Source organism: Anolis carolinensis, chromosome 4 (assembly GCF_035594765.1).
Source record: "Anolis carolinensis isolate JA03-04 chromosome 4, rAnoCar3.1.pri, whole genome shotgun sequence".
In the NCBI taxonomy this organism is placed as follows: Eukaryota; Metazoa; Chordata; class Lepidosauria; order Squamata; family Dactyloidae; genus Anolis; species Anolis carolinensis.
Window position 1 is genome coordinate 75978076 of NC_085844.1, and position 6075 is coordinate 75984150.

The following is a 6075-nucleotide window of genomic DNA, read 5'->3' on the forward strand; positions in this document are numbered from 1 at the left end:
ATTCATGAGTAAACCAGGTTTTTTAAACCTGAAATATTTCAGGGAGGTTGAACCCTTAACATCCCCCCCCCACTCGCAGCTACAAGCCTGTCTACACCAACACTATTGAATTTCTATATTCCATTCAAGGTGGTTCCTTGCCAAGTGGTTCCCATCCATCATTGGAAGAGGGGTGTGTATTTGAACCACCATGTTCACACTGCCCCATCATCTTTAGACTAAGGCACATAATGCTTCCTGATGAGCCTAAATTTTTAAGTGACAGAGTCCATCTCTTCTATCTTGTTACATCCCGCTTAGATTACTACTGTGGGGTTGCCTTTGAAGATGGCCCAGAAGCTTCAACTAGTCCAACGGGCAGCGGCCAGACTTCTAACTGTTAGAAGTCTGGCCGCCGCCCGTTGGACTAGTTGAAGCTTCTGGGCCATCTTCAAAGGCAACAGGGAGCATATTACTCCTCTGTTGTGTCAGCTCCACTGACTGCCAACATGCTACTGAGCCCAATTTAAAGTGTTGGTCTTGACCTATAAAACCCTAAATGGTTCTGGTCCAATGTATCTGTCTGAACGCATCTCCTCTTATGAGCCTATTAAACAGTTCAGGACCTGCTTATCTCCATGATCGCTTCCTCCCCTATGAACCCATACGGGCCTCTCACCTCTGTCCCAAGCTTGGCTGGTGGGGACAAGGGAGAGGGCCTCCTTGGTGGTGGCCCCTTGACTCTGGACACTCTGCCCAGGGAGATCAGACTGGCACCTTCCGTAAGGATTTAAAAACGTGGATGTTGCGGTGAGCATTTGAGTGAGTAGTCACTCAGTTGGCAGCTTGTTTACTATTCTTCATTGCACTTTATCTTCACTCCTTACTTTTTACTTTTTAGATTTCCAGTGTCTTGATGAGACTGTTCTTCTTACCATTATCCTTGAACATCCCTGTACTTCCCACGAACCCTGCTTAGAGTCCTGCACTAGTCACCCTCTGCTTATGCTGTACTTGAGGCCAGGTTTTAAAGTAATTGCTGTGTTTTATGTATTTTATGATGTTGTATATTTATTTTGTTTATATTGTTTTAATTCATGTACTGTGTTTTAAACCTATGTTATATGTTGGGATCGTCCCCATGTGAGTTTAGACTTTTGGTGATAATCCTGTGGCCCTTCAGATGTTATTGAAATGCAGCTCTTAGCATCCTCAGCATTGGCTAAGCTGCTAAGACTTGTAGCCCAACAATGTCTGGAAGACTGCAATATTTTTATCCCTAGTCTAAATATTATTTTCTCCTCCTCCTACAGGGTTTCAGATTTTCCTTATAATAATAATAATAATAAGAATCGTAATAGTACTTTATTTGTAGACCACCCTATCTCCCTGAAGGGACTCAGGACAGATTCCAACATATATGGCATACATTCAGTGCTATCATCATACCCTTCAAATCTCCCAGATGAGCAGTTCAAAAGACTGATTTATGAAATTATTAAAGCCAGAATGGTATAACAGTTTGAGTGTTGGACACTGAGAGGTAGTTTGATAACCTCAGGCAGGTCATGCTATCAGAAGAAGGCAAGGGTAAACCTCCAATCAAATTCTGCCAAAAAAAAACAAAGCCCATAGGTTCACCTTAGGGTCACCATGTCAGAAATTATTTGAAGACACACAACAACAATGAATAGCTATAAAGTTGAAATTTATTTAAGGTTTTGGAAATAAATAAGTAATACAATACTTCTTTATAGCAGCAGAAGCAGGGTGGTATGTTTCCTCGGTACATTATTGCTTAATAAATTAAAACAGAAGCCTGCAATGACTGACCAAAACCTTCCAGTGAAATCCATTACCACCCAAAATAAAGACAGAAATAAGAGAAGAATGCTATTTTGTTGTGGAATTGATCTCAGTCCCATTTATGACTGATGCTCTATTCTCCTTCCAGGTGTGTGCGTGCGCATGCGTGTCCGCATGCACACACATGTGTTTTAGTATAATTGATAAAACAAGTAAAACAAGACACTGTGTCAGAACCTGGCACTAATACAGAATTAACATGGAACACACACGAACACACAGTGTGTGCATTCCTCAATCCCAATAAAACACAAATGTTTAAAAACAAAACGAATGTATCCAAGGAAAAATTTAAAAAATACCCCCCAAAAGTGCTCAAAACCCACATCTATCCAATGCACTTAAGAAAACAACAGTGCTGCTTTGTGCAAGAGGGAATAAATTATTACATTAATCATATGCAAATTTACTTGGCAGTAAATCCCTTGAACTTTTAAGTAAACACAATACAAAATTGTTGTTAGCTAAATTTAATACACAGGGTTACCTCCCACCATCGTTTTGTTTTTAACTGGGCTATTAACTGTTCCAAGTGTGTTATTAAAACTCTTTTCTCTATTCCAGGGTGGGATCCAGACTGGACTTGTGAGGCCTTCCCATCCAGTTCTATGCTGCCTTTTTCTCTGCCCTACCTGTCATATCTTTGGGATTTTTTTAAAAAAAAATGTTGTTGTTTCCTCAGGGATTATTTTCTGAAATTGCAGCTGAGATTAGAAATATTAATTTGTCCCACATATTGCAACTTATGTACAGTTGAGTCTTTACTGGGGTTTGGGTCAAGGACCTCCCATGGAAACAAAAATATCTGGATGTGCAAGTCCCATGTATACATTGGAATAGTAAAATGATGTTCCCTTATAGAAACTGGTGAAAAACTCACATGAGTGGCACTGAGAGTATGAGGATCTGTGAAATGGTGACAGGCAGCAACAGGATATGACAATACATAAGAGTAGTGTTCAGGATGCGGCAAAATCAAGACCTGTTTTGGGAGTATTTTTTTACAAATAGGTTGGGCCATGGTAGGTTGAGTCCGTGGATTTAAAGAACTGATTGTATCTCAAAAGGACTTAAGAGAGAAAAGGAGAGAAAGTAGGAGGGAGAGGAAAAGTGTGAGAGAGAGTGAGAAAGAAAGCAGAAAAGATTAAGAGGAACAGAATGAGGAAGCTGGGGCATTCCTCATTTCCTCCTCAGGATCGAACTCAGGAGAGCTGATAGATTTACCCAGAGGAAATCCAGATGGAGTAAGGGGAAATAATGGTTTTAATGTGAAGATAACTGATTTTAGTCTTTATGTATACAGTATTTATAGTTTACTTTATGCTCCGGCATTGAATGTTTACCATATATATGTTGTGCTCTGCCCTGAGTCCCCTTCGGGGCGAGAAGGGTGGAATATAAATGTTTTAAATAAATAAATAAACAAACTATGTACTTTGAGCCCTTCCACACAGCCATGGTGATTCAAACCTTAGAGATCCATAATGTTGTTTGTCCCTAAATATATTCTGTTTAGCTCCTGTTATGATCAGAAGCTTTTTCTACCAGTTCCCCAAACCAGATTGTTTTAACCCAGTATAAAATGGGAAGAAACAGGAATGTAATCTGGGACTTTTCAATCAGTCTGGATGTGCCCTTTGCTGGGAGCTACAGTCCTGGAAAATCTGGTAGACCTCATTACTCTCTGGGTAAGGGATGACACTTGTGCTCTGTGCTATGATAATTGGATGATGGAATGGCTCAGTAATACCGGGCAACTGACACAAAATAAAACACCCTGTTTTCACAAGTTCCTTTATAGCGAGGGATATGGCCGCATGTGTGCCTTCAAGCTAGCTGTCGACTTATGGTGATCCCATGAATTTCATAGGATATTCTCAGGCATGGAATACCAATTCCTTCCTCTGAGATATAGCCTACAACACTTGGTATTAGTTGGTGGCCTTCCATCCAAGTACTAACCGGAAGCCTGCTCAGCTTCCAGAATCTTTTGGGATCTGGTGCCTTTAGGCTATTTAGGCTAATATATTTTATTTATTTATTTATTTATTTTTCAAACTTATATGACACCACTCCCCTAGGGCTCGGAGCGGCTTACAAGAACCGGCTAAAATCAACAATTTAAAAAACATTTTAAAAACATCATTTAAAAAAAAAAATCTTTAAAACATCCTAAAAGCACCTTTTAAAACATCAGCAACAGAACTCAAAAGCCTGCCGAAACAGGTGTGTCTTACATGCCCTGCGGAAGGCCAACAAGTCCCGCAAGGCACGAACTTCAGGTGGCAAGGTGTTCCACAGAGATGGCGCCACTACTGAAAAGGCTCTGTGTCTAGTTGCAGTTAGACGCAAGGTCTTAAAACTGGGGACTTCCAGCAGGTCTTGGTCCTCAGAACGGAGGGATCTCTGGGGTTTGTAAGGGGTGAGGCGGTCCCTCAGGTACATCGGCCCTGGACCATGTAAGGCCTTGAAGGTAAGCACCATCACTTTGAAAGTGATCCGGTGCTCAATTGGTAACCAGTGCAGCTGCCATAAGATTGGTGTTATGTGGCATCTTATGGGGACTCCCGCAAGGAGCCGGGCAGCTGCATTTTGCACCAATTTGAGCTTCCGGATCACCGACACAGGAAGGCCAATGTAAAGGGCATTACAGTAATCCAGTCTCGAGATGACTGTAGCCTGGATCACTGTAGCCAGGTTGTCCCTAGATAGATAGGGGGCTAGCCGTCTAGCCTGCCGAAGATGAAAAAAGGCAGTTTTGGTAACGGCGGAGACCTGGGCCTGCATCGTCAGTGAAGGGTCCAAGAGGACTCCCAGACTCTTTACTAGTGAAGATGGGCGTAGCACTTCACCATCCAGGGTTGGCAACTGGATATCCCCACTGCCCGGTCGGCCCAGCCATAGGAACTCCGTCTTTGCTGGATTCACCCTCAAACTACTGGAACGCAACCATCCAATAATGGCCTCGAGGCACTGGTGAAAACTGTCGGGTACAGACTCCGGTTGGCCTTCCATCTTTAACACAAGCTGAGTGTCGTCAGCATATTGATAACACTCGAGCCCGAAATCTCGGACCAGCTGAGCAAGTGGTTGCATATAGATGTTAAACAACAGAGGGGAGAGAATGGCCCCCTGAGGAACCCCACAATGTAGAGGGGACCTCTCAGAGACCAGGCCCCCCCTCTCCACTCGCTGTCCACGGTTGTGAAGAAAGGAGGCCAGCCAATTTAAAGCTGTCCCCCTAACTCCAGCAACGGCAAGGCGGTGGGTCAGAAGATTGTGATCGACTGTGTCAAATGCTGCTGTGAGATCCAATAACACAAGCAACACCGACCCGCCCCGGTCAAGCTGGCATCGGAGATGATCTGTGATGGAAACCAATACAGTCTCTGTCCCATGCCCCGCACGGAAGCCAGACTGGAAAGGATCCAGTCCGGCTGTGTCGTCTAGGAACTGCTGCAGCTGCACCGCTACTGCCCTCTCAATCACCTTGCCCAGAAATGAAAGATTCGAAACTGGGCGGTAGCTGGAGGGAACCAAACGATCTAAATCTGGTTTTTTCAGCAGAGGAGAGACCACTGCCTCTTTTAATCCCTCTGGAAAGACTCCTTGCTCAAGGGAGCTGTTTATTATCTTCAGCAGCGGGTCACGTAATCCCTCCAAGCAGGATTTTACTAACCAAGAGGGACACGGGTCAAGGGAGCAAGTGGTCGGTCTAGCTGCAGCTATGAGCCTATCGAGACCCTCTGCGTCCAGTGGGATGAACTGGTCGAGGGTGGGCCCAGCAAGTGGCCACGGAGTCTCAAGTTCTCTCATTGTATCAGTTGTGGCGGGGAGGTCCCGGCGTAGTAGTGAGATCTTGTCAGCAAAATAGCTTTGAAAAGCCTCGGCTGAAGGGGTCTGATCATCACTTTTTGGGTTGGTAGGAACCGTCGTTAGAGATCTAATTATTTTGAACAATTTTGCCGGGCGTGAGCTGGCGGACTCTATCAAAGAGGCATAGTATACTCTCTTTGCTTTGATGGTAGCATGCTCATAGGACTCCATAAATGCCCTGTAAGCTGATCTCGAAGCTCTGTCATGAAGTTCTCGCCACACGCCCTCTAGCCGTCTCTTTTCCCGCTTCATCGATCGAAGTTCCTCGGTGAACCAAGGAGACCAATTTCGGCGGGGTTGGAGAGGGCGTCTAGGGGCGATCTCGTCGAGTGCATTGGACAGCCTGATGTTCCA

The 6075-nt window shown here is 44.2% G+C and overlaps 1 long non-coding RNA gene across 1 annotated transcript; it reads left to right on the top strand.

Moving 5' to 3' along the window:
* The first annotated feature begins 379 nt into the window (after positions 1-379).
* LOC134298965 (uncharacterized) lies at positions 380-3285 on the top strand. The gene is made up of 2 exons (XR_010006107.1): positions 380-1011; positions 2410-3285. It is a non-coding gene; the product is annotated as an uncharacterized LOC134298965 (long non-coding RNA).
* Positions 3286-6075: the final 2790 nt, after the last annotated feature.